The sequence below is a fragment of the Protopterus annectens genome, chromosome 4.part0, assembly GCF_019279795.1.
Source record: "Protopterus annectens isolate FY-2018-M chromosome 4.part0, PAN1.0, whole genome shotgun sequence".
Classification (NCBI taxonomy): domain Eukaryota; kingdom Metazoa; phylum Chordata; order Ceratodontiformes; family Protopteridae; genus Protopterus; species Protopterus annectens.
In genome coordinates, this window is record NC_056733.1 from 843,387,843 (window position 1) to 843,415,600 (window position 27,758).

General features: G+C 39.6%; 1 protein-coding gene across 1 annotated transcript in view; it reads left to right on the plus strand.

Annotated features, from left to right (window-relative positions):
* The window catches only part of CFAP52 (cilia and flagella associated protein 52), a 788,965-nt gene that overhangs the window by 619,622 nt on the left and 141,585 nt on the right, over positions 1–27,758 (plus strand). The window lies entirely within an intron of this gene.

Sequence of the window (27,758 nt, forward strand, 5' to 3'; positions counted from 1 at the left end):
TTACCTTCACAGAACCAAAGATTTGAGGGAATCCAAACAATTATTTGTTTCATTTTCTGGATGAAAATTATGCAAACAAGTTTCAAAAGTGACTTCAGCCAAATTGACTGATTGTATTGTCTTTGTTTTTAAGAAAGTTTGGGTTTGCCTTTATCAAAGCCAACAAAAGCCCATTCCACCAGGTCTATGGCAACTTCCTCAACCTTTATGTTTAGAACTTCATTGGATGATATTTGTGCAGCTGCAACTTGGGGTTATCCTCATACCTTTCTTGTTCTTTACAAATTGGCTCTGGTCTCTAGGGGAAGAGCTGGCTTTGGCTCACCTGTGCTCAGGAATATCCTCCTTACAGTCCTCTTGGGATTTAGTTTGCTGGGGACTCTGCCCCAACAGTTGGGGAACGAATCAAAATGACAACATCAGTTAAAAAGTTATGCACTCACCATAACATTCTATCTGTGTTGTCCATTTTCATTCTTCCTGAACTTCCTTCTCACCACCCTCTTCTTCGCTTAACTCCTGGAAAGATTGAAGGATATTGGCGGAATTGCTGTTCCTTTGTTTGAGTCTCAGTTTCCATTATTTCCTGGTTCTCTACTACTCTGTAGGTCTATGGGCAGAAAAACATATCTGAGGTATGTAAGGGCATTGTGGGTAAAGGGAGGAGCTTGAGAGTTTCAGTGTTCTACATTCTGGAAGAAGCAGCTGAGTCAGATCTGATGAATGGATCTGAATCCAACAGTTGAGGAAGAATGAAAATGGATAACACAGATGTAACATTATTTTAAGTGTATACCCTTTTTTTGTACATGTAGGTTATGTTTATCGGCATACCTTCTAGGTTTTCTGCTTGTGCTGATATTTTTAGTTTATACTTGGCAATAGTTTATGATAAAATCTTGAATGTTAAGTTGTCAATCTCGCCTTCATTCTTGCTTGATTAGTTCGGAGCCGATCCTCGGCTCCGACTCGGCACTTTGCTAAGCTTGAGAGTCACTTTTACCAGCTCGAGGCAGCCCCATATCCCATGATGCAAGGCGGTAAGTACCCAGATCTCGTTTGCTGCTTCGCTGATGAGGTCCTCCTTTTGCCAGCTCCTGGTAAGTGTTTAAAATAATACTATTTTTGCCCCTTTTTCACGTTAAAACTTTATATTTAACCTTTTTAGTTTAGATTAAGTCCCTTTCTGACTAGAAAATCCCTCACTCCTTAATTTTTTTAGTCAGGCCTTCTCCCCTCCCATCCCCCACCTTGTTAGTGTGTGTGTGTGTGTGTGTGTGTGTGTGTGTGTGTGTGTGTGTGTGTGTGTGTGTGTGTGTGTGTGTGTGTGAGAGGTTAGTTATCTTATTATTTTTGGGATAACTGGTTCTTGGGACTGTGTTGTGTGTGTTTCTGCAACCATGTCCAAGGAAAGGGTCTCAGGCTTTAAGAAGTGTGACTCGTGCTGTCAGAAGATGTCTCTGACAGATGGTCACACTTCTTGCTTATACTGCCTGGGACCTCTCCACCTGCAGGACTCCTGTGCAATTTGTCATTCCTTTAGCCAGAGAGTCCTGCAGGAGAGGAGAAACAAATTGATTTTAAGGGGCCTACTAAAACCAGAGGGCTCTCCAGCTAAGTCGGCTCCGAGTAAGACTTCCAAGTCTTCCAAGGCCCAGGCTTCTGTGTCTAAGCCTGCGGCCTCGGTTCTGACTCTTTCAGAGTCGAGATCGGCTCTGGCTGGAGCCGATCCTGGTTTGCACAAACCTTCGGCACCGATGGCTATCGGTGCCAATACTGGTTCGGTCACATCGATGTTGGCTCCGATTGGTTCCGACCACCATGTGGCTCAGGCTTCGGTGTCGGCGCCGACCGGCTCCGACACCCTTACCTTTATGTCTGTATCAGCTCCGGCCGGAGCCGATGCATCGAGACCTTCTGTCGGTGCCGAAAAGTCTTCGGCTCCAACTGCATCCATGGTTTCTTCGGCTCCGATGGTTCCTTCGAGGAAGAGGTCCAGGTCCCCTTCCTTGGAACCGATACTCTCGGCTCCGGCCTCACCTCTCCTCTCGGAGCGGAGCCATCGGAGCCGATCATCTAGGTCATCCAGGCTTTCTGACCATGATTTAGAGAGGGTGGTCAGTAGATTATTAAAATCACAGGCACTGGCCCAGATGCTACATAGTCCGTCTCAACAGACGACTATTAGTCCACACCCCCTTGCAGTTCCTCCTTCGACTCTGCCTCAGAGTTTGGAGCTGGAGTCTTCGGGAATAGTTTCTGCTATGGCTGAGGGACAGATACCAGGCTTTCCTGGTCTCCTCTGAGGGGGTGAGTGGCATCGGACCCTTGTCCGACCCCACTCTTCCCCTTGGAGCCTCGGCCTTGGTGAGCTCGGCTCCGACATCTGCCTCGGAGCCTTCCCTGTCAGTGGGCCCTGGAGTTCCGGTTTCTTCGGAACGGATTCTCTCGGACCTCCCTGGGAGGGGAGCCTTCGAGGTGATGAAGAGTGTGCTGGCCACTGGACTCAGCCAGCAGTCTGTTCCCTTAGCTCCTCCCTCTACGGTGTCTGTCGATATCTCTGCCATCTCTCTTGCTCCCAGACCCAGAGATCCTCCACCTCAGATTTCCCCACTGGGAAGAACCCCCTCTTCCGAGGATTCTCCTGATCAGTCAGGGGATCCTCCACGCAAGAGGACTTGTAAGAGGAAACACGTAGACTCCCCCGAGTCTATCACTTCAGATACCGACTTAGATGAGTCTGAGGGATCCCCAAGATCCCCCTGTGAGGATGTCTCCTTTTCAGACATCCTAGAACTCCTTAAACAGAGGGGAAACTGGCCCTCCAATAATCCCTCTGAGGATGAGTCGGTATACCTGGAGGCGTTTGGATCTCGGCCCTCCACCTCCTGGGTGTCTCCGCCTTTCGACCCCCTTATGCAGGTTATTGCTCGAAAGGCGTGGGCTGCTCCTGACTCTGTAGAGCCAGTTCCTAGGAGGCCTTCTAAATTTATTACTGCCCCTTCGGACAAGCAATTCCTTATGAAAGGTGTCCCTGCTGATGCCATGGTGGTGGCGGCTGCCACTAAAAAGGAACTTGCAGATCCTTCCGTACCTGTCCATCCTCCTAATAAGGACTCTAGGACCATGGATAGGTATGGTAAGCAGATGTTCTCTTCAGCGACCTTTGCTATGCGCTCGCTGAACTACTTATGTCACTTCACCAGACTCCAAAGGGACATCCTTAAGGAGCTAGGTGAAGTAGTACAGGATCCCACAGCTGCAGGGGCTCAAGAAAAAATTGCTTCGCAGCTAGGAACCCTTAATTCTATTGCTAACTCCTCCATGCGACTGATATCATATGCAGCAGATGGAGCGAGTAGGGCCGCAGGTACAGGTGTGGCTCTTAGACGCCAAGCCTGGATGCGGCTCTGTAATTTTGCAGATCCCTTTAAGGCGTCCTTCACAAACTCTCCCTTTGATGGGTCAGCTTTGTTTGGCTCAAGTGAAGGATACATTGACCAGGTGTGAGCAGGACGGCAAGACTCTTTCTGCCGTAGGGGTCCGTTTTTCCACCCCTTCTAGACCTTATCCTAAAGGACAGAAGGGTGGCAAAAATGTGGTTCCGCAAATCCCAAGGAGTCACGCCGGATACACGTGGTCAGTTTACCCCTAGAGGCAGAGGGGGTAACAATAACAGACGCTGCTCTAGAGGCAGAGGGGGTCCACAAAACCAGGGAAGCAGAGAACCTCTCTCTGACAAGCCCTTTCAGCATCCCTGAGATGTTGCCCGACTGTCCATCCTTGGAGGCAGTCGGGGGAAGACTATCGCTGTACCCAGAAGCCTGGCGTTCCCTCACTCAAGACAGATGGGTACAGTCGATCATATCCGAGGGTTACAAAATTCCTTTCGAGGAAAGTCCTTTTTCTCACTCAAATTCCCTTCCAGATGTACCACCCGGTCTAAGGGAAATTGCAGTTAGAAGTATTCAAACTTCTACAAAAAAGAGCCATTCAGCCAGTTACAACAGACCATTCAGAGCCCAGAATCTACTCAAGGTTCTTTTTGGTCCCCAAAAAGACGGGAGACTGGAGACCAATATTGGATCTCAGCAGACTCAACAAGTCTGTGAGAAAGACAAAATTCCGAATGGTCACACTTCAGTCAATTCTGCCCTTCCTAGAGAAGGACAACTGGATGTGCTCAATAGATCTTCAGGATGTGTACTATCACATAAAAATTCACAGGTGCTCCAGAAGGTTTCTCCACTTTCGGCTGGGGTCCAGTCACTTCCAATTCAGAGCCCTGCCCTTTGGTCTCACTACAGCCCCCAGAGTGTTCACCAAATGTATGGCAGTGGTCACGGCTCACCTGAGACGTCAAGGATTCCAGGTGTTTCCGTATCTAGACGACTGGCTCCTTTCAGCCACCACCAGGCATCAACTTCTTCAAGCCAGGGATTACACAATAAATCTTTGCACTCAATTAGGAATTTCGATCAACTACGAAAAATCCTCCTTATTGCCCTGCCAGTCTATTACTTTCATAGGCGCAAACTTAATCACTGTTCGGATGTCAGCTACCCTCACAGATCAAAGAATCTCAGACATTCAAAGTCACGTGAGGATCATTCTAGCCAACAAGAAAGTACAGGCCAGAATGGTTCTAAAGGTGTTGGGCCTCATGGCTGCGGCCATTACCCTTCTTCCCCTGGCCCGCTTCTATATGCGCCTGCTTCAGTGGATGTTGTTCACTCAGTGGTCTTACCAACAACTTCCGATGCGTCACCAAATACTGGTGACACAGATTTGCAAGAATCATCTTTCATGGTGGATTACTTCTCCCCAGATTCACCAAGGCAGACCCTTTGTACCCCCAGCCCCGGTAGCCACTGTCACTACGGACGCCTCCCTGATCGGGTGGAGGGGTCATTATCAGGGCAGGATGGTTCATGGGATGTGGCAACCGTTCGAATACCTCCTGCACATAAATGTCCTAGAGATGAGAGCAGTGCTTTTAACGTTGCAAGCCCTCAACGACTTTCTTCCCTTGGGGACAATTGCAGTCCACACAGACAACATGTCTGTAGTATGGTATATCAACAAACAGGGCGGAACCAAGTCCTACCCCTTGTGTTGAGAAGCGCTCAGACTTTGGCAATGGGCAATCTCCTCTCATCGGTTTCTGGTAGCAACGCATATCCCTGGGAAAACCAACATTTTAGCGGACAGATTGAGCAGAGCTATTCTCATGCCTCACGAGTGGTCTCTCAAACAATCTATAGTGTAGGAGATTTTTCTAGAATGGGGCCGCCCATGTTGCGATCTTTTTGCTACTCCCCAAAACAGCAAATGCCCAGACTTCTTCTCTCTCTTCCCACTGCCAGGCCATCCCCCCAGAGACGCTCTGACCCAGGATTGGCCCCAGGGACTTCTTTATGCCTTTCCTCCCTTTCCGCTGATTTCACAAGTAATCCAGAAAGCCACCGTTTTGAGAGCCAAAATGATTCTCATTGCTCCTTATTGGCCTCGACAAATTTGGTTTCCGTTCCTCCATCGTCACCTTTTGGTGCAGCCGTGGCATCTGGACCCAGTGCCAGATCTTCTGATTCACCAATCGGGTCAGCTGCACCGGTCTATCCTTTCTCTCAAACTCACAGCATGGTTGCTCCACTTCCTTCCTTAGCCAGGCTTCCTATGATCTCTAATCCTGTTAGAGACATCATAGTAGCTTCCCTAAAATCCTCCACTAGGAGGATTTATACTAGCAAATGGAAACGCTTTTCTTGTTGGGCAAAAGCTAAAAATATTGATCCCTTTACTGCTCCAGTACAAGCAGTTTTGGATTTCTTAGCGGAAATCTTTCACGCGGGCTCCTCTTCTTCCACGGTCAAAGTTCAGTTGGCTGTTATCTCGAACTTTCATGTCAGGTTCGCAGATTACAACATTATGTCCCACAGGCTTTGTAGAGCCTTCTTAAAAGGAATTTTTCTCCTGAAGCCTCCAATCAGGAGTCCTCCTCCTCAATGGGACCTAAATTTAGTGCTGACATCCTTGATTCTTCCCCCCTTCGAGCCAGCTGTTTCATGTTCCCTGAAATTTCTTTCATGGAAAACTTTATTCCTGGTTGCTATTACATCAGCTAGGAGGGTGTCTGAACTTGATGCTCTATCTGTTCGCCCCCCCTATTTAGTCTTCCACAAAGACAGAGTATCATTGAGAACTAATCCGACCTTTTTGCCTAAGGTCGCCTCAAAGACTAATTTGAATCAGGCTATTGATCTTCCTGTATTTTTCCCAAACTACTCAAACAGATCGGAACAAAAATTACATTATCTTGATGTTCACCGCCAACTCAGATATTATTTGGACAGAACAAAACAATTCAGGAAATCCGATCAGCTCTTTGTTTCTTATGCTGATAACAAGAAAGGCCTTCCTGTTTCAAAAGTGACCTTATCCAGATGGCTTTCTTCTGTCATCTCTGAAATTTATCAGCTCAGGGGAAAACAGCTGTGCTCGAAACCTAAAGCATTCAACCAGAAGCTTAGCCACTTCCACAGCTTTTCAAGCTAGACTTCCATTAGACACTATTTGTGCAGCAGCCACTTGGGCCACTCCTCATACCTTTGTTTCCCATTACAAATTGGATTTGGCCTCCAGGGACAGAGCCAGTTTTGGCTCTACAGTTCTCAAGAGTCTGTTCCATTGAGCCACCCAGGATAGAGGTGCTAGGGACGCTGTCCCATCAAGCAAGAATGAAGGCGAGATTGACAACTTAACATTGAGAAGTTATGTACCTACCATAACGTTCCATGTTAGTTGTCTTCTCGCCTTCTTTCTTGCGACCCTCCTTCCCCCTGGCCTGGACAGACCTTTCTCTCTACATGGAAGTATGCTTCTGAAGACCATACAGTGCTGGTCCTCCAACCATCCTTCAGGCTTTTTTCTCTCCTTCTTTCTTCCTTTTGGAAGTTTTTTATGCTAGGTGTTATTGCCTATAGACAACAAACGAGATCTGGGTACTTACCGTCTTGCATCATGGGATATGGGGCTGCCTCGAGCTGGTAAAAGTGACTCTCGAGCTTAGCAAAGTGCCGAGTCGGAGCCGAGGATCAGCACCGAACCCATCAAGCAAGAAAGAAGGCGAGAGAAGACAACTAACATGGAACGTTATGGTAGGTACATAACTTCTCATTTGTTTTGATACTGTCCATTGTTTTTACCACCTCTATCTAAGTATTTTTGATGATCTGTTCCCTTTTTTTATATTCATGTAGCGGTGATACTTCTTGTCTTACTTGTTTTATAGATTTCTCTATTCAATGATTCCATGGTGCCATTTTACTTGCTGTCTTCCTTTCCTTTTGTTTCTTTATATATTTGCACAGTAGTACATTTTATTTATTTCTGTTATATTTCATGAATTTCTCTTAATAGTTCTGATTACTGGTTCATTTGTTTTAGCAATTTTCTATCATTTTGCTTCTTATTTACTTTTTGTAATCTATTTCTTTCATTCATCTGAATGTGTCTGTCTGTCTCTATTAAATCAAGCAGGTCTTCCTTAAATCATTTTCTTTTGGATTGACAGCATCTTCATTGCTGTCTGTTTCCTGTGAGAGATCTACAGAAAGTTCAAGATCTTTCTGTGCCATTTCCTCTTCAGATTCACCGTACTTTATTTGTTACTCCTTCATATGAGAGTCCCTTGGCCCATCACTCTGTAACTTAACCTGCATCTGAGTTGTCATTGTTTCATGTTTCTTCTCTTGCAGTGTACCTTCAACTGGACTTCCATACTAGTCTCCTACAGAAAGATCTATAGCATCATCATGTTCTTCAGATGCCTTCTGTTCCAGCTGTTGCTCGTTAATCTGTGGACCCACAAACCCATCATAGGTTCATAGGTTCATAGATGTGTACTAGGCCAATGGCCCTGAAGCATTTACAAGCCTAGCCCATAAGATTACCCTGGCATCGTGCCACCCAACCTTAATTCCTAGTACCTCTGTCAAGTAGAGCCAATGGAGTGATCCCTGGGGTGAATTTTCTATTTCGTATCCACTCATCTTGAAGAGGGCCAGTGAGGTGCTCTGCTTGACGTGTATGGGAAGTCTATTCCATAGCATGGGCAGTCTCTGGGTTATGAACCTGTCCCTCCAGCATGTTCTGTTGATTGTGGTAATGAGGTTGAGGTCTCTGGAGCATGTGGTGCAGAGAGATTGGGATTTCATTAGATGTAGCATTTGTAACAGAGCTGGGTCAGACAAGGCTTTGTAAGTCAAGCAGAGATCACCTCTAAGTAGGCGATATGAGACAGAGAGTAGCTGGAGTTTTTTGAGTCTGTCCATGTAGGACAAGTGTTTAAGGCCTAGGATCTTCTTTGTGAAGTACTTTTGCAGCCTCTCCAGTTGTTGCAGGTGTTTAGTGAGGTACATGCCAAATGGTGCATTGTACTCGATGACTGGCCTAATGAGGGAAGAGTAGCGGGAGACAATGATCTCTTTCTTCCTGGATGCAAAACCCTTAGTAATGAGATGTGCCACACAGAAGGACTTTCTGACCACAGTGGCAACGTGGTGGTCAAAAGAGAGGTTGCTGTCAACCTCTGTTCCCAGATCTCTTATAATGCCTTCTGTGTTCAGTGGACTACCATCAATGTGGTAATTCAAGGGAACTGGGTTTTTCCCAAAGGGGATGAAAACACATTTTTTAACATTGAGCTTAAGGCCATGGTTCTGACACTAGTCGTTGGTCTCATTGAGGCCTTTCTGTAGGATGTCAGCATCACTTGGGGAGTTAATAATAGCTCCCAACTTGCAATCATCTGAGAACTTTGTCAGCCAGAGTCTCTTCATGTTGGCCTGGACTTCAGAGAAGTAGATACCAAACAGGAGAGGACCTAAGACCAAACCCTGTGGGACTCCACTCGTGACTGGTCGGCAGTCAGACTTGAAGTCAGCTACTTTCACACTGTGGGTTCTATCTGTGAGCCAGTTTGTAACCCACCTAGTGATATAGAGGTTGATGCCTAGCTTAGTAAGTTTTTCTATGATTCCTGAGTGGGGAATGGTATCAAAGGCCTTGGCCAGATCAAGGTAGGCTGTATGAACCACCTTACCATCATCGACATCTCTGGTGACTGACTCAAAGAAGTCGACCAAGTTGAGCAGGAATGATCTACCCTTCACAAAACCAAACTGTGTAGGATCCAGAGTTTGAAGATTCCTTATAATGTTTATTAGGTCCATGATGATGCGTTCCACAGCTTTGCATATTAGACTCGTCAGGCTAATGGGGAAATAGTTCCCGGGGTCTGTAGTCACTCCTCCTTTGTGGAGAGGGATGACTGCAGCAATGCACCATTTGGTAGGGACAAAGCCTGAGGTGAGGCTGTGATTGAACATGGCACACAGGTGAGGTGCCAGTTCACTCTGTAGTTCATGTAGAATACAACCAGGGATACTGTCAGGTCCCATAGAAGCTGTATTCTTGGCCTTGGACAGTGCTGTTTTAACCTGTACAGGAGAAATACTGGGTGCCTTGCAATCTACTGGTATTGTGATTGGTTCTTTGGGAGGGAGAGGGGTAAAGTTAGCACTGAATCTGTCCGCCAATATATTTGCAATATCTGTTGGCTCGGTATAGGAGGTACCATTGTGCAGTAGCTCAGAGAAAATCTGGATATTGCCATGGAGATTCTTTGCATAAATATAGAAGGCCTTGTGGTTGTCTTTACTATCTGCTGCAATTCTGTTTTCATAGCTAGCTTTAGAGGATTTGATGGGGGATCTCAACTTTTAGTTGAGGCTGATAAGGGAGTTTTTCCAGTCTTGAGACTTCACCTTATTCCACACCAGTTTCCTCCTTCTGTTGTAGAGTTTGTTTATGGCAGGGGACCACCAGATTGGCTTCCTTTTTTTGAAGAGAGTGTCTTAGTTCTATTGGGTATGGCGAGATCCATGCATTTGTGTGCGTGTTTGTACAGTGCATTGGTGTAAGATTTGGAGGTCATGCAACTATTCTCCATTTGCATTGGTGCCGTGAAGTTAGCCACTTCTGTTTTTAGGAGACCAATGTTAGCTTTGGAGAAGTTTTTCATGGTGGTTACCTTTGTTGGGGGGGTGGGAGGGTTGTGGATTTCCAAGGTGATTAGCTTGTGATCGGATCTAACCAGGGAGGAGTTGACTACTGGTGTAGCACAACGGTCGCTCATGTTAATAATGACCAGGTTAAGGATGTTGCTACCTCTAGTTGGGGTAGGAACAAGCTGGTCCAGGGCATTGGATTTAATGAATTCCAGAAACAGTTGGGCAAGAGTATTGGTACATGAGCAGTGTTCCCATTTAATGGAGGGGTAGTTAAAGTCGCCCAGTATGAGAGTGTTAGGTTGGACCCTAATATTCTCCTGGGTGCTTAGGAATGTGGAGTGTGATTCTTGGGACATGGATGGGGACCTATAGCAGACTACGATCTGAATCACTGTCTTACCCAGTGTTAGCTGCACCTGAAGTATCTCAGATGCGTTATGTTGGGCTACCAGTCTGGAGGTGTGAGTATCCTTTATGAATATGGAAACACCACCGCCTTTGGTGCTTCAGTCCAAGTTCTGGGGCCGAATGGTGTGGAATAAGTTGTAGCCTGGTAGTGCAGGGGTGCTTTCTGCTGCCTTGAACCAGGTCTCTGTTACAGCACAAATGTCGATGTTCTCCATTTCAAGGAGTACTTCGAGCTAGTGCATTTTAAGATTTAAACTTCTAGTGTTGAGCAGCATGACCCTCAAATTGCATTTGTTTGTAGCTGTTATGGTGATAATTTTGTCTTTGGAACACTGCCTAAAAAAGGCACTATAGGGGTGGCAAGAGCCTTGGCCAGTATCCAGAAGTCCAGGGGTGACAGATGCAGGCCATCTCTGGCAAAGCATCGAGGTCTTTCAATCATGTCATCCCAGGCAGACAGATATTGGACCCCCTTAGAATGACATCAGAAACTTAGCCAAATGTTGAAATCAATAATTTTCTGCTTGTACTGTGATATCATTCTGGGTGATGGTAGGATGCTGCTCAGGGGTCATAGGGCTAGGTTCATACCCGCCTGGACTACATAATCCAAGAGCTCCTCCATGTCTCTTTTCATGTAGTCCAGAGAGGTACGTCTCAGATCATTCACACCCACATGTACAATGACAAAGTCATATTTGTACCTGTAGTTGAGGGACCTGAGTGCGTGTATTATGTGGCGGATCCTGGCACCTGACAGGCAGCTGACTGTTACTTTCTCATTATTCATACTACAACATTACATGTCTTGGATTCTCCACACAAAATCCTTCACTTTGCATAATCCAAAACTTAATTTCCATTTGTTTAATCTGTGTTTTACTAATCCTCATTTCTTCATCCCCTTTTGTTTTCTTATTTTTGTATTGTGAAATGTTCTATATCTGAGTGCCTTTACCTGTATTTCTCTTTAAATATCTTTGGAGTGCTTTTTTTTGTATTGATTAGTTTTACTTTCTCTTTTTCTAAATATTGCATCATTCCAGATCTCCTTTTCTTTCCCTTGTTCATGTTTCAAATTTTATAACTTTTAAAAATCTCTGGGTTTTCTTCTTTATATTTTGTGATAACTAATGAAAAGTTCCGTACTAACAGATGAAAAAAGTCTTTTATTCACAAATCCAACAAAAATTAGCTCTTTCGTCTGCACAAAGCAGACTTCTTCAGAATAATAAACCTGTGGTGCCTTTGTTTTTTATACAATCTTGTTCCAAAGCAATTAATCAATAATTACTAATTAAACCATCAAAGTTAATTTTAAGGTGGGAAAGAATTTTAATTAAATTTTTCTCATACCTTAAATCTTTGCGGTTTATTAACATTTTTTATATATGCTGAAAGAAACGCCCTGTATAAATACTTTAGTACTGAAAAATCTAATTAATTGTACAAGTTAAAAACATTGCCAACACAAATTTTGGTTAAAAAGAACTTCAAAAAATATTAAAAAATGAATATTATATTGTATGCAATTCATTCATTTGATTTAAACTATTAAGTAATACATTTTCATATATTCTCTTGTGCATGTTTACTATTGTATAAGACACATAGTGCTGATTTCAAAATAATTTTTTCTTTTCATCTACTGCTTAGTTCATATAGGACCATGTTTGAATTGAAAACAAGTAATGTTCAAATCTATTTAGTATTCTTTGTATGTTACAATATTTAATAACATTTCTGATGAAAAATAATATTTCTGATAAAAAATATTTTGAATAATAAAAACCTACAATCTAATGAATGTGGTATAGAAGCCACAATGTGCAACCTAAAACCCCATATATACAAGGGTAATAAACATTCTGTATAGTATCTGACAGGGAACTTTATCCCCTAAACACTAACTCCCCCCACCCCACAAATGGTGGGTCCAAAATTTTGAACTGTTCTATCTTACTGGGGTATGTGTTGTGTGCATATCAAACTATGAATATTTTATAATAAAAATGGTGATGGTTAATATGTGTATAATGTAATGGTTAATACATAGTAGAAAGTAATAAATATATTAAAAATACATATTGTCTCAAAAATATATTCTTTAAATATATAAATAAATAAATATTTAATTAAAATACAATTTATAGTTAAAATTAAACTGATGCTGCTTTGTCAATTAAAATTGCTTTTATATTGATATATTCGTTGAGACCTGGAGAATAATTAGACCTCAGTCTCAACTGCCACTTTATCTCCCTTTGTAGTAAAAGATTTTTAATGTCCCCTCCCCTGTTGTTTTCTTTTATCAAGTCCAAAATGCCAAACCTAAAACCTATAAAGCCATCACATGATGTGGAATGCTTATAGAGAGCACTGGTGTCTTTCTTCACTTTAATGTCATTTATGTGTTCATATATTCTCTCTCTAAGTGTTCTCTCAGTTTTACCCACATAGAAGGAGGGGCATTTTGTACAAGTGGCCAAATAGACTAACATTCTACTACGACAATTACCTTTACAAAAGAAAACCTTGCTATTCAATCCATTTTTAAGATTTATATCTTCCACTAAATTAATATATACACACTGTCTACAACAACCACACCTAGTTGTTCCTTTCTTCTTGTCAACAGTGGTTGTTTCTGTTTCAAACAATCTTTTGAAATTCATACCCGTCTTGTATGAAAACATAGGTTTGTTACCGACTGTTTCATATATTTCCTTATTAGTCTTAAAAATAGACCAATTACTTTCCAAAATTTTAGTAAAACAATCAGAAAATCCATTATATTCAACTATACAGGCACCCGAAAAGTCTTTAATGTCATACGTCCTGTTATCTTTGGGTGCCAACTTTTGACCTAACAAAGGTTTGTACTTTGTCCCCCACCCTAAATATACTTCCAAAATTTCACCCACTATATGTTTTGGGTAATCCCTTTCTAAGAATTTTTCCATCAGAAAGGCAAATTCACACTGTAGATCTTTATGTTCAGAGGTCATCCTCGCTGTTCTTACTGCCTGTCCCTTAATGATGCTTCTCTTCTGATGAAAGGGATGCAGGCTGTTAAAATGAAGATAGCTGTTACACCAAGTACTTTTTCGAAAAATGTTGGACTTAAAACCTTGAACTTTTTTACTAAGAGTAATGTCCAAGTAATTTATACTCTGGTTCTGTATTTCATGAGTAAATGACAAAAAAGTAGTGGTTTAATTTATGTATTTCATAAATTTCTCCAATTTGCCCTTCTGATCATCCTCCCAAACAAGAAAAATATCATCTAAAAACCTAAGGTAAATTTTAATGTTATTCATGAATTCACTGGGAAAAATGTATTGTTCTTCCCACCCAAGAAGTGCTAGGTTTGCGTATATGGGGGCACAAGCTGCCCCCATAGCCACTCCCGTCACTTGTTTGTAATATTCTCCTTGGAATAAAATGAAATTGTTGTCCAGGACAACTTCGGTCAGTTCTAATATCAATCTTTTACTGTCTGGTGATGAATCGAGCTGTTTATTGACACAATTCTCAAAATAATCAAACCCCAGATCCCTGGGTATACAAGTAAATAGATCTTTAACGTTTATGGTAACCATTTTACAGGTTTCTGACCACAGATTGTTGTTAATTTTACCCAGAAAGTCCCAGGAATCCTGGACTAAATGTTTTTGCTTCTTAACAATTCCTTTTAATTTTTGATCAATGTATACTGCCAATGGGTGGGTTTTAGACTTTTTCGCTGAAACTATGGGGTGGAAAGGAGGCTTCAGGATGTTTTTGTGTATCTTGGGTATTCCAAAAAATTGTGGAACACATGGATGTTTTTGCTTCAAAAAATTATAGGTTTCATCTTCAATTCTGTTTTCTATAAGATATTCTTCCAAAAGAGAGTCTATTCTTCTATAAGCTATTTGAACTTCATTGTGTGAAACAGTAGTGTAAGTTTCTTCGTCAGTCAGCAAATTAGTTAAAACATCATTGTAAGCCTCCTGATGAAAAATTACCACGCCCCCACCTTTGTCAGGTTGCATGAATCTCAAATTTACCTCTTTCCTTAAGCTTTCCAATAATATCTCCTCCTCTTTCCTTAAATTATTTTCAATGGCACCTCCCTTTAACTGTCTAAATGTTTCGTATATGTCATTAGTTACTATAGTTTCAAATGTATGAATAACCGGGTGTAATGGAGGATTAAAAATGCTTTTCCTGGTTAAAATTCTAGAGGTTTCCATTGTATTTCCTTCCTTGTTGTTTTCTTGTGTATTGTTATTAACTAAATTTCTGTGGTGATTCATAATTCTCAAATTCAGTTTTCTAAGATATAATTTCAATTCTAGCAATATGTTAGCTAAATCACCACGAGTAGTTTTGACAGATTTGAAACCTCTAGAAAACAATTCAAAATGTAGCTTTTCCAGTTTTAATTCTGTATAGTTGTGTATCTTAAAACCTTTATATTGAAAAGTAATGCCATTGTCTTCATGTTTAATTTCGTCTATCTCCCTCTCCTGCCTCTGTTTTTCCAGGCAAAACCGCTCCCACCCATTTGTTCCTGCGGTCCTGGATCTGAGGGAATTCTTTGTTTGTTGGCCAGTCTCTCTGATCTCCTGGGCCCTAAAAAAGTTTCAGAGGGTTCTTGGAAGGAATCTAATTCATCTAGATAACCATTTCTCCTCTCAAAGGATTTTTCTTGTTCAAATCCATCATAAAATTCCACCCTTTTAATTCTCCCTGGTTCATTCTGATTGTAGGTAAGCCCATCCTTTTTACTAGTGTAATTCCCTGTGTTTTTCCAAACTTTCTGAAATGGGAGGGGGTAACTTTTACCTTTCTTGTACTGTTCCCTGTCTCTTAATAATTTACCCTGTTTTCTTTCATAAACCTTGTCAACTTTGGTTTCAATTCTTTTCAAAATTTTAAAATATAAACTTTCATATTCTTCAAATAATAAATCGTTCACTATGTCACTTTGAACACCATTAACTTCATTCAATAACTTCTTAAACTGCACTTCGTTATACTTAATTAATTTTGAAATTAAAGTAAAACCACAGTCATCAAAGAAAGAATAAAAATCAGAAAGCACATTTTCCGTATAACGAATTCCAAATGGATATTTATAAAATCTGAGTCCCTGAGGGACTATTTTGTTAACCAAACATTGATGTAGGTAGTTGTTATCAACTTGCAAACATTTGTATTTGTACAACATTTTTTCAAATTCAAACATTTTGTCCTTTATAGTTAGTTCTTTGTGCTTAAAAACACTGTCATTCGGTGGGTACAACCCTTCGCCGTTACTGTTCAAAGTTTTATCAAACGTATAATTTTTATCAAGAATATCTTTGTAGCCGTTTAAATAACAGTCAGTAACCTTGACAGCCTGTCGCGGTTTAAAAAAATTAGATGCCACTGCTTCGTTTAACTGAGGATTAGTGGATACAGTACCTTTAGAGTTGGCATTAGATGTTTTGGATCGCTGAAAATAACTTCTGTTGTCAAGGGATTTTCATCCTGATTAAAACGCATATCTTCTCTATCAGATGTATTCCTTTTGTTATATGATTCCACCCCATCTTTCTTCGTCGTTCCACTATTACTCCCGTTCCCTGAGCGTGGAGATGATGTCACCGGGTGCACGGAGGTATTGGCCTCGACTCGATCGCCTGTTGTAGCTCTCCTTGTAACTTCCCCTTGCGAAAACAATTCAATCAGCTTAGTGAGATCCCCACGCAAAGTGGAGATCTCTTCTCTTAACTGAGAAACTTCACGTTGAGTTTGTAATAGATTCATACTGTCATTGAGCTCAAGATCACAGCCAACTATAGTAGAATCGTTCAGAGTTTTCTCCATAGTAAAGGCACCCAACAAAACAACTTCACGGCTAAATTCAGTGGGTTAGATAAATTTCAACGCACTTCTCTAAAATAAAGGCACCAAACAGGACAGCTTCACGGCTAAATTCAGTAAATTAGATAAATATCAACGCACTTCTCTGTCTGTGATAGTATGGAACACCAAAAACCAGAACTTTTCCAATAGCAAATACCAAATACCAAACTGTGATAACTAATGAAAAGTTCCGTACTAACAGACGAAAAAAGTCTTTTATTCACAAATCCAACAAAAATGAACGCTTTCGTCTGCACAAAGCAGACTTCTTCAGAATAATAAACCTGTGGTGCCTTTGTTTTTTATACAATCTTGTTCCAAAGCAATTAATCAATAATTACTAATTAAACCATCAAAGTTAATTTTAAGGTGGGAAAGAATTTTAATTAAATTGTTTCTCATACCTTAAATCTTTGTGGTTTATTAACATTTTTTGTATATGCTGAAAGAAACTCCCTGTATAAATACTTTAGTACTGAAAAATCTAATTAATTGTACAAGTTAAAAACATTTATATTTTCCCACATTCACGATGGCAGTTCATTTCCCAGGGAGGTCAGAGTTCCTCCGTCTATTTAATGTTTTTCATAAAACTGTTGTATTAGTGAATGCAGCTTTCCCTTTGAAGCCTTTAATGTTTTTCCTTGTCAAAGCATTGTATTTCTTTTATTTCCTTTAATTTGTTCTGTTAATCTTTCTAAATATATTCTCTCTAGAAATTGTGTCTTCTTTTGAAATAGTAACAATACTTTATTTCTTATCCTCAAAAGTCCACTTTGTCATCTTTATGGCTCTTTTTTGGTGTGTTAGTTTTTTTTGTGAACTACTACTTCTTTCTACAACAGGGAAGCTATCTTTTCATCTTTCCCGTAAGCCTGGTTTAACCCTATTGTAGGAATGTTTCCATATCCTGAAGATTCTGTACTGTCTTTCTTTCCAGTACTGGCACTAGTGCATACACCAGGACTGCACACTTTTTTATCCTGGGACCTGTGTGCCCAGCTGACTTTTTTTATTTTTAGCCTACCACTGTTTATGATATAAGCTATATAAGACACAGTCTATATATCAGTGTTGTCTTGGTGAGATTTTGTAACAACAGGGACCACCATGTGAAGGCAATAGTGTAGTTAGGGTGGGATGGGAGGGGCAACTGCCCCTGATGCAGACTGTGGGAAGGGAGCACGATCAGTAGATCTGAACTGATCTTTAATGCATACTGCCTTTTAACAGCCAGTAATTCATTTGAGGTCAAATCTGAGTGCTGTAGAGCTGCATGTGTCGTCTTAAACAGAATATCGCAAGCAGTTTGCTATAGTTTAAAAGAAAAGAAAAAGATTTTTTAAGTAATATTAGAAAGGTGTAGCACCCTTTGTGTGGTCTGTTTGTAGCAACCGCTTGCTATATTGTAGCAAACAGTTTGCTACAGTTTAAAAGTTAAAGGGAAAATTTTTTAAAGTAAAACCTGAATGCTGAGCACGTTGTGAGGATATAAACTGTAGCACCTGCTTGTTACATTTGTTTTAATACAAAAACAAATATTATTTTAAACAAATATTTATTTATTTATTTTTTTGAAGTAAGAAAGTGAGTTAAGGCCATGGGGAAGAGCAGGGACCTGGTTGGTTATTTTAGTAGCCCAGGTATCACAGACCTTTTTATCTTTTGTTTGTTTGATCTTCATGAAGAACTGGGGGTGGAGGAATAGGAAACTGTCTGTAAAAAGCTAATATGTCATTCTTGCAGTTTGTAGAAGTCTTTTTTTTCCTGAGGGGCTGGGTTGCTATTTCATCAGTTCACTGGTTGAGCCAGCTACTGCTCTGCATGAACGTACTCACCAACACTTGAGGATGAATTTAGTTCTAGTGATACTGCTTTCCTTTTCTTGCTGATTTCTGATGTTTTCTCTCCATTCTGACCATAATCTGTCCATTTCAACCCTCAGCTCTCCATTCAGACATTCATCTCTCCATTTGGACCCATTTCATGAACCACTTGCCCGTAGTTGCTGGTATGTCTGACTTCTTATAGGTATCAGCAGTGCTGTTGAACTTGCCCATGCTCCTCCCCCAAGGTAAGTGAGGTTCTGTTGGCCGATCATTTCTATCTTCTCTTATCAATTGCCAAGAACTAGAGCTGGTAGTCAAGGGCAGGGCATCTGGCCTGTAGCTAGGGCTTTATGCCACAATACCACAGAGCTGATTAGTTAAAACATAATACCTTAAGCCGAGACACACACAGGCACCATCTCATAGGTCTACAGATTTGTTATGTAAATTCAGCAAACTTAGTTCAGACTTATACTTAATTTGAAAACTCAGTCATCTAACCTTTAGCTTAATTTGATATTACAGTTTTGCCTGCTGGAACATTTCCATTTCAAAGATAAGTAAGACTTTTTTGGGAGGAAATATATATACTCTTGCAGTAAACTGGCTGTAAGAGCTGATAATAACATTTCTCACATTATTACCTATCAAGGTTTAGTGTTTGGACTATTTCAAGATACCTTGCAAAGATTGCCAGACTCTAAAGTAAAAGATCTGTTACAACAAGTAACTAAACAACTGTTCAAATTGGTATCCATACCATAGTATTTATATGTTTCCACTGGTACTGTGTCAGTGGCTGCTGACATAGGAGTTATTAAAAGGCATATGTGGGACAGGTCTGGAAGGTTTCATGAGGATGCTGTGGCTCAAATTGCGTTCTGGCCTGGAATAAGCAATCTGCTTGTTGGTCAGCCAGCTGCTCATAGTACTGTAAAATGGCAGGATAAAGGTAACATTATCTATGTTGAGGCATGCAACTGTACAGGTTAGAAGATGCAATTACAAAGCAGTCAGTACCTTTCCAGAACACCTTTCTATAAATGCATCAAAAGAGAAAGGTCTCCAGATAGTGGTACATTAAGTGTGGCCCCATCATAGTACAGTTTCTCTCTTCTACTTTACATTTGCTGGTAGTGCTGCACAGTATTTCACAGCCTATTTGTCACTGATTTTAATGGTATTTTTGCAGTGTGCCATGAAAAGTCCAGCAAGACATTCTGTTTTGTGTTATGTATTATGTGACAGCTTTAAACTGTAAGATAATCAGGTAATTCTTTATTCTTTCTGTAAACCAGGGTCTCTCGTGCAGTTCTTGAACTGTGAGTTAATTACAGATTTAGCATGAAAACTTTCTTCTCCTTGTATTTGGAATGCTGGGTTTTTATTTCAGGCATTGTCTACACTATGCATGCTAACAGCTTACATTGCTTCTCTAGGCTTTGATGCATCTCTCTTCTTTAGATTTAGGATAAATGACTACTACAAAGGTAATACATTTTCATCTGTATTTTATTGACTATATTTTACACAGGCTTATTATAGGATTAGCTGTCTTCCTGTCTGTCATCATACATTGTACTGCCATTTTGACACCACTGTTCTGCTGTATTTTAGAAAGGGGCATGTAATAGTTTAGAACACATATTGTGTCATATTGCTGTGCCAATCTACTGACCTGCTTATGTTTATATGTTTATGTTTATACATAAATAGGTTTGTTTTTCATCACTGAAAATCAGCATGAAACAAAAGTCATAAAATTAATCAAAAATGATGCTAACCTCTATTGGTCAGTGCCTTCCTCTAGTCATATCTTACATAAGCACAAACCCCCAAGAATAATAAATAAAGTGCAAAACAGGACAGATAGTTGAGAACGGGGCTAAAAATTATATGGAGATATGGAAGTAGGAAACAGAAACAGAAGGGTATGCATGGAAGTAGTAATGCCATTTGGGGAGTGTTTTGGAATAAGAGTCACAAGTGAAATGTGTATGTAGGAAGTAATGTTAGAGTGAGTGGAGGTAGGTAGGAATTGGGGGTAGTGGAGCACAGTGAGCCAAGCATAGTGAAGCTGAGTGTAGAGGCTTCCCACACTCAGATCAAATTATAACTGAGAGCAATCCATTTATAGCCAGGACAAAGCAATTAACAAAGAGATACAAAGTAAAACAGGTTTTCCTGTCATTTCCTGAGGCTAAATAACTGACGCATTCAGTATAGATTGCTTATTAAGAAAAATGGGACAGTGGCCAATTTAGTAAGAGGTCCGAGTGCACAGATTATTTCAAAGAGGCTTTCAGTCACAGAGCAGTCATGTATCTGACTGATTAAAGCTAATACACAGCAAGGGTTCTTCATGATAAATATGCTTACATTATACATTGACAAAATTCTCAATAAACATGCAGGAGTAGGGCCTTTTGGCAGAGATCCCACAGTATCGAGGTCAGCTATAGTGACCACAGGCTCTGCTTTATGAAGGAAGATAAGGACTGAGTATTTTGTTATGTTTTTTATGCTGGGGTGTGGATGTATTTTATTTATTTATTTATTTATTTATTTTTCCCTTTTCCTAGCAATGTCCCCTCAGGGCTTAGCCTACCTCTCCCTCTTTCATTTCCTATGAAAGCTCAGAAGAGTTTGGTGCCCAAACCTGTCTAATCAGCTCAGCTTGAGCTGTCTAATGATTTGGGTGCCTTAAAGGTGTCCTGAAGCTTTGTAAGCTGCTCAGCTGTTATATCCTATGCAGTAGTTACAACATCTACTGTTATGGTAAGTTTACTTACACAACTGTACTTTACTGTTCCCCCACTCTCTTTGTTCCAATATCTGTTGTTTCCAAAGCTGTTCCTTTTTTTATAGATTAGTTACTGCTTTCCCTGCCATTGTGTTACAGTTGGTTGTAATTCTAGCCCACCTGTGACCAAATATATGTCATTTACATTCAAAGTGATGAGAAAACTGTGTTTTCCTGCTAGATCAAGTTACAGAGCTCTACAGGTTTGAATGTTTTAGCTTTTCTGGTTGATTTTCTCCCTTAGCTCCTCTCTTATAACTTGCTCTTGGCTACACTCACCCAGGAGTGGCCTTAGTTCAAATGGTGCCCTAGGCAAAAGAGCTCCATGACACCCCCCACCACACCACCCGGTGCCCCCATCCTGGTCTACCTATACCAAATAAATACTGGAAAAGTGCCCCTACTTGAGTGGAGTCCTAGGCGGCTGCCTAGTTGGCCTATGCCTAAGGCCAGATATGCACTCACTCAAGGTCTTTGAAACAATGCTTTGAACAACATTGTAAGCCATGAAGAGTAAGAAAAGAGCTGCATTGATTTTGGCATCCTCAAGCATTGCAAACAGTGTTTTTCATCAAAAACGGAAGCAAAAAGCTGCTTTGAGCCATACTACCACAATTGGACTTAAGCTCTTGCATAAATAACCCACAATAGATTATTTCTGTGTAGGAAGTCTTGCTAAATTAAATGGGCCTCAGTGATAGAATTTCATGGCTGCATTAATCCATGCTAAGTACAATTAAGACAATCTGAGCTACAGTAAACCACAATGAGTCCAAGAAAATGAATTCCTAGTTTTCTATCTAAACTGAAAAACCCAGCTGGTATCATCATCTGATACCTTATACCCTTGCAAGTTAGAACCAAACCGCTTACCTTCCCCCTCAGTTATAGACACTTCCGCCCCCAAAACCAGTCCTATCAAAACCATGGACCACCATATCCAACCTCTCTGTAACCAACCTGATTCAGCGGGGTATCTTGGGACAGTGCAAGAATTGTCTCAAGTTGTTTGATGATCTCATCTACTACTCAAACAACATAATGTAGTATGTGAGAAATGTACTTATATAATGTCCTTGAAAGCCAAAATCTCACACACAGACAATCAAAGCATCAGGATAATTTTAGATTTGAAGTTCTATATCAGAAAATGAAATTTATCTTTTTTAAATAGAAGAGTAGGTAATGTACTAACTCCCCACCCTTTGAAAAAGGAGTCTTTATAATCCACCTTTACATAAAACAATACATTTATTTGAGAAGGCTTGTGAGAGGGATTTATATTCTAAACAAACCAAGAAGAAACTTTGCAGTGTGGAGGGTGTGATGTTCACTTCCTAAATTATGTTATGCATTTAGTTCACTTAATAATAATCAAAATGTAAAATATAACTGTAAAATATGTGTTACAAAATAATCAAATAGAAAATGTATAGTCCATGTTGAGTTAAAAATGGATTCTCCTTTACTGAAAACTGAAAAAATTGAAAAGTCCACAGTTGAGTTAAAAATGGAATGTCCTTTATTGAAAATGTTTCAATTTTTCAATAAAGAATATTTAATTGCTAACTCAACTGTGGACTACCTACTATTTTCTATTTGATTATTTTGTAGCACATATTTTGCAGTTATATTTGCAGTTCAATTTTTATTAAGTGAACTAAGTTCATAACATAAATTAGGAAGTGAGCATGACACCCTCCACACTGCAAAGGTTCTTCTTGATTTGTTTTGGACCCAGTATAGCTTGCATACTGGGTTTTTGTGATACTTTGAGGGGTACCACGAATTTTTCTTTTTGCAGGGATTTATATTCCCTTTAAAAAAAAAAGTGGAAAGGCTGTTCCAGTTTAACTAAGGAGGAATGTGCACTTTTGGGCAATTAATCAAGGACAAGACAATAAGAATAATGAAGCCAGATAAAGAGGGGAGTTTTGATAACCAACCAGATAGATTATGGGAGTAGGATCTCTGAGATGCTGCACAATTAAACAAAATATATGTTAGCTTCTAAAAACAAAATCAACATTGCATATAAGAAAATCAACTTGTTTTTTGGGGATGCTTTGACTCGGGATTATTATCTTAGAAACTTTTGGTTTTCTTCTCAACAAACATCCACTAATACCAGCAGTTTTGGGGATTTCTAAGACACATAAAGATTTAGTAACCCTTCTATAGATTAATAGTGGCTGCACAGGGGTCTAAAACATATCCTCTTCTTGTGTTTATTGATAGGAAACTGAAATATATTTGTAGAAGAAGGACTTGTGGGACTTTTTAGGAAACTAACAACTGATTTATGGAAAGAAAGTTGTAGTTTTTTAACAGTAGACGCCATTGATCTTTTCACAAATATTTTGCATGACATAGAGGTAGAGAGTTTTTCAAGAGGCCCTTTTGGAATACGTATCATTGGACACCAGGAAACTGAGGTTTCTAATGGACTTAATGGATTAGTCATTCGAAATAAGTTTTATAGACAAATCAATGGCGTTGCTATGGGGGTGGCTTGTGCCCCCATTTTTGTCAACTTGGTTATGCTCACCTGGGAAAAACAATATGTTTTTAAATTATCTTACAAACACTAGTAGATGTTTTATTGTTTTTAGTTTGACAAGGCAGTCCATCGGACCAAGATACATTCTTGGAATATATTATAGCTACCTTTTTAAGATTTGCACATAAACTCTCATTTCAATCCACCCATTTCTTTGATGTATATCTTGCCGTGGAAGATTATAAGTTTGTCTCCTCTATATAAATATATTGTGTAACGTTTTGGAATTGTCTGTTGTTGGACTTACAATTAAACTTTTTCCTGTTCGAGCCGTCTTTTACTGCGGCGTGCCTACACCAGCATTTTGTTCTACATTTTTCCTCTATATAAAGAAAGGGTACATTTTCTAAGTCATATTTATATTACAATAGCTGACATCCCTGGTTTTGTAAGAAAAACCTAGTGAAGGGACAATTTATCAGGCAGCTAGAATTGTTTCCAATTATGAAATTTTCATTGAAGAATTGGATATGATGAAGTGTATATTCTTGGAGAGAGGGTACCCAAATGACCTTCTTGTTAAAATACAAGCTGAGGTGGTTAGGGATGCAAGAGTAAAATATATCCCATTGCTAGGTAATCCCTCAGTGTTAGAGAGACAGGTGGACTTGGTTACCACCATGCTTAACTTTCAGAATAGTATGGCTATTAAATATATTGACAGCAGTCCATTTGTGAGGAACATTATTAGAATCAACTGGTCCATTTTAAAGGTTGATGAAGAGATCTTTAACACTGTGAGTGAAGTTCCTCAGTTTATTTATATTTACTTATTTATTTAATTATATTTTAGAAAAGGACAAAAAAGAGATTTTTACTGGAACTACTAAATGTGGGAAATGTAGTTCTTGTAACTACATTTTTGAAAAGGGGACCATTGCTTTAAACAATTATTATTGTACAAAAATCAGATTTGAGAAGGGCAATTGTGAAACAAAAGGGCTAGTTTACATAGAGATTTGTAAGTAGTGCCAGTCGTTCTATGTGGGTAAAACTGAAAGGAAAGTGGGAAAAGGATTTATAAAGATTTCTACAACATTAAAAAAGAGAATATCAATAACGTCTTATGAAAATACTCATAGATGTGTAAAGATTTAACTAAATTTGAATTTGGTATTATAGAAAAGTTATATCCCAACATTAGAGGGTGACAGTGGGAGAATATAATTGAATACCAAGAATTAGTTTGGCTAATTAGGCTTGATGCCTCCACATTACCTGGTTTAAACGAACACATTTCAATCCACCCTGTTTTAAAAAAAAATGAGGACTGATAATTATGACATTTTTCACTATTTTCTGGGGTTGAAATATTGTATTAGTTCTATTGGTATCCTGTCCCTTCATTTTAATGTGTTAAACTGTTCTAACAATAGTTTTTAATATAGTTATGTTTAAAGTGTTTTTATACACTAATGACATAACTTTTGTTTTTTTTGGTTACTTGTGGCTTTTAATTAATTGCTTGATTGATTGATTTATTAAATGTGCAATGAGTTTAAACCAAGCAATAGGTTATAAGAATGTTCTGAGGAAGTTCCGAGTAGAAGGGATGAAAACACGCAACCTTTTTTAAGAATAAACATTTTGTTCAGCTTTTCTTAAGTTCAGGGTGAAATTATTTATCTAGAATTTGCCTTTTACCTTTTTGCTGCCTGTGACTACGTGGACCCATTTCTTTATATTACTAATACTCTTTAATGCTATAGTTTCCCCTATTACAAATACATTCCCCTGTGAGAGATACATGCTTGAAGATCTGAAAGAAATAGAAATACACCTAAGAAGCCATATCCCACATATAGTAACATCTAAAACACTGCATGACCTGTACTGGTCCTAAATGGGAAAAAGACAATACTGAGAAAAAAGTTTGCAATAGAAGCATGCACAAGGTAGGTAATCCCAAAAGTGATTAATTACTGTTACAATGGCCTCTGTTTGAAGATTAAGTGTTATGGTAGGTATCATAAAGAATGATATGTTCTGAATAATTTGCTAGGCCAGTTGATTTCAAATTGTCTTTTGCAACAGTAAAAAAAGGCATGCACTTGCATTTTCTGTTAATCTAACTGTAATAACCAAACATTTGCTAGCATTACTCCTTGAGGTAGAGATGTTTTTTTGAGGTCTTGCAGCATCCTTTTTCTTTCTGGGACATGAATATTCATACTGTAGTACTAATCTAGCTTTCCTTCAAAGCTTTGGATTCTCATTCAAGAAGTACCTGACAGGGAAGACTAACTTTCTGTTTCCAGTCATTTTTATTAAATGGGATGTGGCACTGCAAATCTCTTTTACTAAATGTGGATAGACTTCTTTCCATGGGGTGCAATATATTTCAAAACAAATTGCTCTTTCATGCCTAAAGTTGTTAACAGCTGCCAGCTCAATCAGTCCAGCACCTTTCTAGTGTTTGTTACAAAGTGTTCTGATGTGCAGAAGAAATTGCATTCTGTATGTGGAAAGAAGGTCCTTAATTACTATAGTAATATGACTAAGGATGGTGTTCTTGTATGCGCGTGTGTGTGTGTGTGAGTGTGTGTGTGTGTGTGTGTGTGTGTGTGTGTGTCTGTGTGTGTGCTTATGTGTGAATGTTCTTGGCATTTCTGAGAGGAGGAGGACGTTTACAGGTGATTTTGATTTCTGGGTCAACTCTTCATTTAAGATCTGCATGCAGAAAAAAGCATGTCATTGTGGATGCTTCACTGCATTTTTTTCTACCAGCAGAAGTGAAGAATTCTATTTGTTAAAACCAGGGTTTATTCGACTAAAGGAATGATTGTATCTGTCAAAGCAGCCATATAAGTCCTTCTTGTTGACAGGCCTTATTTTTGTAAATTAACCCCTTGAAAAACTTGACAGAACTGATGCTGAGTTTGGTACATTACTAGAAGTTCTCCAGTTCTTCAGTATGTGCTACTATTCATAGTCTTTATTGTTCATACTGGTTTGAGTAATATATATGTATAGACAACATCATGGATATGTTTTTAGTTTCCTCTCTGGAGCAAACAAGTCTCCTTGGATTACCCCTAAAAGAATAATATTTGAAAGAAATGTACAGATTAGTACAATCCACTGATGTTTTTTTTATACCTAGCTTTAAAATCTACATTCTGAAGGAAATTTAACAGATAGTGTTTGAAATATTGATGTAAGGCACATTTTAGGGAATTCTACAGAACTCTATAATGGAAAAAATATTAACATGGTTACTGTGATCTGCCCAGGATTTAATCAGCCAGGAAAAACTGACTGCAAAAGTTATGTTGCATGAAATGATATGATACATTCCCCTGTGAGAAATACATGCTCGAAGATCTGACGTAAACAGAATTTCAGCTCAGAAGCCTACAGTTGAACCAAACAACTATATAACCTGTGCTTGTCCTCAATGGGAAGAAGCCACTACTGAGAAAAAAAAGTGTGCAATTACAGTATGTAGCAGGTAGTTAACCCAAATGTAGTGACATGCTGTTACAATGCCCTCTGTTTGAAGAATAAGTATTATGGTAGGCACTTTACGCAACTGTATGTTCTGAATAGTTTGCTAGGCCTGTAAATTTCAAATTGTTTCTTGCAACAGTAAAAAAAGGCATACATGTGCATACTCTGTTAGCCTGACCATAACAGACAGGTATCTGCTTATTTTACTCTCTGGCATGAAGACAGTTTTGAGATCTTGCTGCATCCTTTTCTTTTCTGGGACCTGGATACGTATACTGTAAGGTTAATGCAGCCTCCTGTAAAACCTTTGGCCTCTGCAGAAAAGGAGTACCTGACTGGGAAAACCAACTTACTGCTGCCAGTCATTTATGCTATTACAGTAATATCTGCTAGCATATACTGGGTGCACTTCATTCTGTCAAACAGAGAAGCTTTTGGAAAATTAATTGAAAACACTGCTTCCCAAGTACTGGAGATGTAAAAATGTTAAAAGATGGAGTGCTTGTGGATATGAGTTTATGTGCAAGTGTTTGCAGGTCATGTTGAGGGCTAGGGAATGGGAAAGATTTGGAGTTGTGCATCTGTGCTGCTGTATATGATGTGTGTCTGACAGTCTTGTGTAGGGGTAATGTCATGGAAAGGGTTTTTCTTAAGGTAAGGTGTAGGGTTAAGGCTAGGAACAAAAGCAGGGTTGGAGCTGGCATCTATTTGTATGGTGATTCAGTGGGAGCATGCTT